Raw genomic sequence first — 9455 nt, 5'->3', positions numbered from 1 at the left:
AACAAATCTCTAATTGAGAATCTGTTCGGGGAACCCTATGCAAGTAGTATACTCACTATCAGTCTAGCAAATGGAAATTGGGATGACAAACTTAGATAGACATTACATCCGAGTGGCCAATACACTGTTAAATCCAAGTATTATGTGGCAACAATGATTATGGATGACAACTTGAGAAACAGTAGAACTAACTCCCAGGTTTTGAATAAAGCACAGTGTAATCAGGTTTGGAAAGCAAAGATCGACCCCAAAATTAAAAGTTTCATCTGGAAATGCTGCAATAACTCCCTAGCAGTAAGAGGGAACCTGCAAAAAAGAAATTAAGTAATGACAACAATTGTTCGATTTGTAGAACAAATGCTGAACCCATAATAAATTGCCTCTTTTTGTGCACTCATGCAAGTAAGATTTGGTTTGGTAGTCATTTCAGTCTTAAGCCTAACCAAGATTTAAAGACGAAACCTTTTATTTGTTGGCTCTCATCATAGCTGGAAAGCTGCAACGAGATGAAAGAAAGGAAAGACGAGGTTCTAGCCTTTTCTTTCCTCCTACTATGGAACATTTGGAAGCCAAGGAATAAAAAAATCTTTAAAAATACCGATCTAGATCCAATGTCATGTTTGTTGGTGACTAATAGGATGTGGAGGGAGAGATTGAGGACTTTCCCCAGAGAATAGCAAGATTCTTCTCAGAAGGATAGCCTTAAGGAGAAGGTTTTTTGGAAGGCCCCATTGCAAAATCACCTAAAACTTAACGTGGATGGAAGTTTCTTATGCTCAGGGAATGTTGGTTTTGGAGCAGTTTTAAGAGAACTAAGGGGGAAGGTTTTAGCAGCTACTTTTGGAAGCTCAATTGGAAGCTCACCTATTCAAGCAAAAGCCATAGCAATCCTCAAAGGACTTCAGCTTTTGAAAGACAAATACCAAGGAAAAACTCTAGTAGAATATGATTGTCTTTTGCTGATCAAAGCTCTTAATACCAGATCGTTTGATGTAGCCTTGGATGCTTTATTTATTTACAGAGATATAGAGGAGGATGTTGCTAACTTGAATGTGATTTTGATTTTGTGAACAGATGTTATAATGGTGCTTGAGTTGGCAAAAAGAGGTGTAAAGGAGTTTGGGGTCTTTGCTCAGGATTGTTCTAATTGGATTCAATCGCTAGCAAACCAAGACTTGAGTTAGACCTCTGAACATATGTTCTCAGTTTCTGTTTTAGTAATACTATTTCTTTTCTTACACACACAAAAAAAAATTAAAGTCTTGGTAAATGTCTTATGTAGGAAAATGCACTTACCAAGACAAGTATTTCTTGGGAGACACTTATCCGTATAAGAGTACTTATTAGTGTTCTTTTATTTCCCAAGTAGGTGTAGATTCGAGTTAAGCTGAGTTAAATAGCTAGTTATCCAAGCTTGGATCATCAAGAAAGTATGAGGCTCGAGCTAGAGACTTGAGCTCGAGTATGACTCAAGTCAAAAGATCGTGAGCTCAAGCTCGCTTGATCTGAATCATCGACATTTCTTTGTTTAGGAGATGATACCAAATGAGTAGGTGTGGAACTATAATTGTAAACCATGATCAAATCTATGGAAGCATTGGTTTATACATTCTTTTTAGTCTCAACTCTAGGGATATTTTTTTTCACTATTTTTTTTAAGAACCACCAAAAGTTCCCACTAAAAAGATAAAATGATTTTTCATGATTTCAATTTAAGTAATGTGCCTCCCCTTGACTGTGAGTCAAATGTTTTATAAAAATAAAAAATTATATAAAAAATTTTATTTTTTATTTTATATTTAAAAAAATAAGAATCATAATAATTAGTTATTATTATATATATTATTTTCTATATGTATAATATTTTTATATTTATTATTTTTTATGTATGTATGCATTTATACATACATATATGTGGAAGCTCGATTAGGCAAGAAAGCCCCATGAGCCAAGCTTTATTAGGCCCGAGCTCAGCTCAATTAGCAAATGAGCCTGTAAATTGGAGTCGAGCTTGGCTTGAAGCTTTGTTTAAATCGAGCCGAGCTCAAATAGCTCGTGAAAATCTCGGATCATGACCACCTCTATCCCTAGGTAAAGATGTACAATGATCAACTTATCCAAAAGAGTGACATTACTAAAGGAATAACATTGCCCCATCACATATAAGTGATTTTGCCATGCATGGGTAAGTAATTTACCCAAGTCTACTTTCTGGAAAGCAAACGAAGCCTTAGCCATTTGTGTTCGCTAGATCTATGTATTTTATTTCAATTGCAAAAATATTGTGACTTGTGGTTAGTTTGTGATGTTTCATGCCTCTAATTATTAGATTTATGGATGTTTCCAAAAAAAGAAGAAAATTCTTGAATTTATAAAAATAATTTATTTTATAAGTTCAATGATTTATCAAACAGATTGATCCAAACTACAACTTATGTCAAAAATAATATTATATTCTTAATGTTTGGTAAAATAAATAAATAAATTAAAATAATTATATTATTTTAATTTATCAAACAGATTGATCCAAACTACAACTTATGTCAAAAATAATATTATATTCTTAATGTTTGGTAAATTAAATAAATAAATTAAAATAATTATATTATTATTTAGTGGCTACTAATTGAAAATTTTGAATTATATATTACATTAATCTTCAAAATTCTAATGGATCTTATATATAAAACTAAAATTATTTGTTTTTATAAGCTATCAATTTTTAATTTAATTCGTAATAAATAAGTAGATAAAACATATTGATTATAAATAAAAATATTATTTTTGTAAAAATATTAAACAAGTAACAATTTATTATTAGTAAAGTTCATTATTGTGTGATATCTATATGCCCAAGACTCCCGATGTTGTTGATTGTAATGAGTTTTTTTCTTATAAACTATTAAAAATATGCATTTCTTATGTGTTTGTACACTATTAGTGGTTATTCCAACCTTAGATTTAGTGTTATTAATTTATTTGTTGGACTTATGGAAGTTTCCCTAATGTATAATAATGTATCCATATCTTTCCACCATATCCTTGCATATTTGAAGTGTATTGTGATACACAAGGTTTTAAATATCAATACACATAATATACACAAGCATAAATACTAGATGTTTCGGGTAACTAAAAACCTTTTTTCCTCATATTTTCACAATGGAGCAATTTTTGTGTTACTTAACTATTAAAAAAAAGTTTTTTAAAAAAATACCTTAAATAGGAATATCTCTGAGCAAAAGATACAATACAACATGCCCAAGACAGGGTGTATCATATCAAAATTTTGAACCTTGGTGATGCACATCCATTTCCAAATTCACCAATACGATACACAATACCAACATTTTGAACCTTGATCCAAATTGAATCTAATCTATTTGTAGCCCTAATGTTGCAGTGTTGCTCACGTTTGAGAGAATCTTAAACTTCACATAACATGAATTAGATGGTCCTAACTTGTAATTTTGATCAATCCATGGTTCTAATCTTTGCTAGTAAAGGAACAAAAAGTAAATTCTCTATTGCTTGTTCAAACTGTTAAATTATCTAGTTTTCTATAGCCATCAAAACACTAGTTCTCATTGTTAGTTGTTTAAACTTCAAATTTATAGAAGGAGATCCTAAGAGGAAGGAAGTATAAACCATGTAATCATAATTATTCCTCTTTGTCATTTGTGTTCTACAAGATATTTTGATAGTTGTTAACATATAAATAAAGTTGGATCCATGGTTGGAAATTTTCCAATTAGGTCAAACTATGACCCAACCACCATCATAGTGTAAGGGGATGGGCTAATATAGGACCACGATAATGCAACAATATAATTACAACCAAGTATTTGAGCAGGTTGCGGAGGTCTATTTGATAAAGGTCCCCACAGGCATTTATATTTAGGGGTTTTAACTGTTTAGTCCACCCCTAGAAGTCTTGGCAGGACATGTTACCATATGCTCTTTTAGCTTATCGCATGTCAGTCAAGACATCAATTGGGGCAACACCATATTCATTGGTGTATCATATGGAGGTAGTCTTACTAGTAGAAGTTGAAGTGCCATATTTGCGTGTGATATTAGAGTCAGAGATTCCGGAGACAAATTGGGCTCAAGCATGTAATGAAAAGTTGGCATTCTTAGATGAAATGTCACTGAGAGCCATGGCCCATACTCAAGCCTATCAATGGCAAATGGCACGTGCATTCAACAAGAGGGTATGGCCCCTAGACGTACAATCGGGTGAATTAGTGCTCAAAAGAACTGTTTTTGAATCAGCTTGAGACAAGGGGCAAGTTCACCCCCACGTATGAAGGTCCTTACATGATCAAAAAGAGGTTATCTGGAGGAGCACTAATACTTAGCAGAATGGATGATGAAGACCTCCCAAAGCCAAACAACCTAGGTCGAAAAAGTACTATGCTTAAATTTTAATCCATTCAAAGTATCAATTTTTATCAATGAAATGAAGGGAGGCCGTCTTTGGCCGTTTTCCTTAAATGTCCCAACATTTGGATACTAGAAGTCCTTGAATGTAATGCAAAATAAATGAAAAGGAGAATGAGAAATTAAAGTAAGAAGCAAGAGAGAGAGAGAGAGAGAGAGAAAGGAGGAAGAAGAAAAGAAGAAAAGAAGAAAAAGAAAAAAAAAAGAGAGAAAAAAGGAATAAAGAAAAAAGATAAGAAGGTTTTAAGGATTACAACATCCTAATGACTCATAAACCAAGTTGTGTTAGTATCCAACCTACCCTTGAACCTTAGCCACATTTCATCCTAGCAGTAAGACCTCCCTGATCAAAGATAAAAACAGGAACATGGAATTAGACGACAAGGAAAGCATCTCCCCACCTTCGTATGGAAATGGTGAAAGAATGAGTGAGTGGAGAGAAATAACAAGTAAACACATGGCTTAAAAGGGCAGAGTGAAAACCCGAAAGGGCGCTCTAAGTAAAGTCATTAGATCGTGGCAAGATCAAATTTTGTCGGCTTGGATGAAAACTAGTAATGGCTCTGGTGTGCAATAATTAGGTGACACCCAAACTCGATGAAAACCCTAATAAGGGCACTAAGGGCAAAAAAGAGCAAAAAAAAAACTAAATTTAAACCGAGGTTATGTAAGGGCTCATGATTAGACAAAGTTAACCTTGACTTTGCGCCCCTCTTGTAAGGTTATGCACCCACAACATTCTTCCAATGATAATAATAATAATAATAATAATAATAATAATAAATACCAAAATTATCAAATATAAAAAAATAATCAAATAATAAAATATCAAAATTATTAAATTCATCAAATTATAAAATCATCGACAATCAAATATCATCAAATCATCAAATATCAAATTCTTCGAATTCATTAAATCAAATCATAAAATATCAAAATTATTATCAAATTATCAAATTTGTCAAATCATTAAATTTGGAAATTATCAAATTCACCAAAGTTATCAAATCATTAAAATTATCAAATTCATCAAATATATTATCAAATTAAATTCACTAAATTATCAAATTAAATCAAATCACCAAATATCCAAATTACCAAAAATCCAGATTAAGATTCTTCAAATATCATTAGATGACAAAAATTGGAATCAGATTTACTAAATTATCAAAGTCATCAAATATTCAAATCATTGAATTCAAAATTATCAAATCCAATTGCAAAAAAAAAAAATTATTAAAAAAGAAAAAAGGGAAAAGAAAAATAAAGAATTAGGATATCAAAAATCAATCATCAGACAATTGAACCAAATCAATGTATTAGGTATAAAAAATGTAATCGGAAATAGAAAGGTCAAGATAAGGCTGATACTAAAGTCAAAACACGTGATCATAGTTGTCAAAAAGAAAGAAAGAAACACACAAGAAAAAAAAAAAAGAGAAACAAAAGAATCAATGACTTCTTCTGGGATGGTGCCACTTTATTGTTTGCGTGATAGTTGCATTTGCCTACTAAGGCCTGGGATGATGCTACACCTTCTAGGCAAAAGGTATTGCACTACATCAACTTTGACCTCGACCGAAGTTCCAATCACAAAATTTCCTCCCCCAACCTCTTTCCCTTGACAAAAAGCTCTAGGTGATTCTTTTTCTTTCTTAATTCAGCAACTCGCTACCTCCAACAAAGAAAGGCATCTGTCAGCACCTGATTTTTGCTTAGTCCCTTTTTTACCCATCTCCTACATTTTGGATGCCTGATTGAACCACATCAATCTCTTTAAAACATGCCAAAACCTTAAGAAAACAAATTTTAGCTAAAATGCCCATAGATCCTTTGTTAAATCTACATGACTCACTTTCAATGGTCTTGATTGTGCCACATCACAATTTTGATCCCCAATCAAAGTCCATCAAACGAAACAAAATCCTTAAACAACCAATCACACAAAATTTTAGCCTAAATTCCTTGATTTAGCCAAACATCCATCAGAGATTTCGTTTCGACGTGTATGACTCTACGATGCTTCTCGAACCTAAAACCTATGATTTGTACATGCCTGACATGATCAAACCCTCCCAACAACCTCATAATCCCAATCCATACCTATCCACCAAATTTCGTCCAAAATTCTCACATTTGACCACCATCAAGATTAGATTTTATTTTAGTAAAACTTGTTGATCCAAATTTATCAGTTATAGATCTCCATTATCCCAACTTCATTTGACCAAACAAACATCACCACTGTGTTTAAAGACCCAAAAAATCATAGCACGACAAATTTTACGTCCTAATTCACCCGTTTGACTGTTAAACTAGAAAGATACCATTTTGACGCACTAGATAGAATCGCCACATTAGCTATCCTAATCTAGGATCTTAAGAGGGTGGGGACTGATGTCAGCTCCTTACTTGACCCCATTAAAACACTTAGACCAATGAGTTTGAGCCTAATAGGCTTAAAAAGCTCAAAATACCAAACATACCCCTATTTGAAACTAAGAAAGGGGAAAACTACATTCAAAAGTTCATCAAATTTACATTTTTTGCCACTGTCAACCCCAAATACGGGGTTGCAACATCTGGCATGCCCAAGCTGTCAACCCCTATTTTCCAAGCTCGAGAAAATTTGTTGCACAAAGAAGGAAGGGTTAATTACATGCCCTTTTATCTCAAAAATCTTTGCCTATTTTAGTAAAAGAACTCTGCTGAATCACAAACACTATAATTGGGTGAATTTCAACCCCAGTTCCCTCTTTTCTCCTCAATAAATAGAGGCCCAACTTGAGCTTGGGGGAGGGAAAAAGAGAAGAGCATTGTCCCAGCCTTTGCATCGCATCCATTTCACATGAAATCCCAAAGTTCTTGAAGTTCAAGCCTTAAATCTGCTTCCCCTATTTTCTAGACTGAAGATTTAAAGCCAAAAACACTCATTCCAACTCGATAGCTCGCCCAAGCTTCATTTGAAGTTTTTCTAACTACGTCTTTCATTCCATTATCTTTTTTTCTAAGTTTAAATTCATAAATCTCTTTCTTTAGTGTTTTGGGTTACTTGAGGTCCCGAAACCATGGAAAACTTGCATTTCTGATTTTATCCACATTGAGAAAAAGAGGTAGAGAGGCGAGGGTCTTAGGGAAATTAGTACCTAAGACCTGATAACATCTCCTCAAATCAATTATGGGTAAAGTTGGGAGTGTTTTCACCTGATTTCTGGAGTTTTGAGCAACCCCTTTCATTGGTGTTTTGTTAGAATTTGAGACTGAACAACTCCCATATTGGATGCTTTAGCAGCTTGGAGAGGGGTGCCTAACACCTTCCCTCTCCTAATCCTTCCGGATTTAGAATATCTTGATTCGGTGCGATTCCCATGGAGAATGGAGTCACTATTAAAGTGAGTAAATCGATTTTTTAGATCTGAAAATGATGACCCATTTCCTCTAAAAATGGGTGGTGACTCCATTTCGTTGAGATGACCATGAGCTTCCTAGAGCTCACAATAGCTAAATAGTAGAGTACAGTTTGTCAATTATCTAAACAGTAGAGGTAGTTTAAGAAATTTGCCCTTTTATTAACAAGGGAAATGGAATACAAAATTTAAAACAACCTAGAATTTAAAATGTTTAAATAAAATACAAAATTGTAGAAAATGGAATGAAAAATTTAAAATCAATAAAAAATGAAACTACTTTTTTATTCGGGTAGTGGGCAGTTGGTTTAAGCATCCAAGATAAATGAGCCACCCATGATATTATAATTAAATAATAAAAATTCTAAAATGTGATAAACACACTTTTTGGGATTCAACTCATATTGTACTTCTTTAACCCATCGAAAGTTTCATCAAGGTTAGCAACATGTTGGTTTATTTTGAGGCTCTTCACAACCATATCATCAACATAGGCATCGACATTTTGGCAAATTCGCTCTTTAAATATTTTATTCACCAGTTTCTAGTATATAGCCCCGGTGTTCTTTAGTCCGAAAGGCATCACTTTGTAACAGTAAGTCCCATACTTAGTGATGAAAGATGTTTTTGCCTCATCACCGGGGTGTATCATTATTTGATTATAACCTAAAAAGGCATCCATAAAGCTCAGGAGTTCATATCCCGTTGTGGTGTCGACTAAGTGATTTATTCTTGGCAAGGGAAAGCTGTTTTTAGGACAATCCTTGTTGAGATATGTGAAGTCAATGTATATACGCCATTTCCCATTACCTTTATCTTAATCATGACATTAGATAGCCATTTAGGATAATGTACTTCTCTAATGAAGTTGGTGTTGAATAACCTGCCCACCTTCTTTCGTCGAATCAACTTATAGCTTGGGTCCACTCTCAGCCTGTGAATAATGACCAATAGGTCAATTACTGGCATATTAACGATAGGCCAAGGGGTCCATGCTCAGCCCACGTGTTGCCACCCCTATTAGCAATGGGATTCTCCCTAAAGAAAAGGGAAAATCTATGAAACTGAAAATACATGGGGTATGTTTGGTTCTGTGTGCATTTATTAGAAAAACACCACCACATCAACGCTACATAGGTGTTGGCGTCTGTTGTGTATGAAACCACTACGTGTCAATGTTTATCTAGTAAACGTTGAAAAACATAAACACTTGGATTTATGTGTACTTGAGGCATTTGGGGAAATGTTAAATTATTGTTTCTCCCAATGCCTAGACATTTATTGAAATGAAATACTTATGCAGTGCACTTTAGCCTAAGGTGGAAAATAACTTGTTACTTGAAACACCCATAAAATGCCCAATCAAACAATAAATGCAATAAACGTTTAAAGTAGCATTTTTCAAATAATCATTTAAAATAGTATTTTTCAAATAAAAACACACAATGGTAGCAATCGAGCTTCATCCCATGAATTTTGATAAATACAACCTGATTGGTGACTTTTTTTTATGATACCAAATGATTTTGGTTGTAACTTTTTCCGATATCATCATGTATGTATTTATGGTAGCATAGTCGAACACATACACGAGCATTAAAAATC

This window comes from Nelumbo nucifera, chromosome 3 (assembly GCF_055504915.1).
Source record: "Nelumbo nucifera cultivar China Antique chromosome 3, China Antique-T2T, whole genome shotgun sequence".
NCBI lineage: Eukaryota > Viridiplantae > Streptophyta > Magnoliopsida > Proteales > Nelumbonaceae > Nelumbo > Nelumbo nucifera.
The sequence above is the reverse complement of the archived record's forward strand: the minus strand, read 5'-3'. Positions refer to the sequence as shown.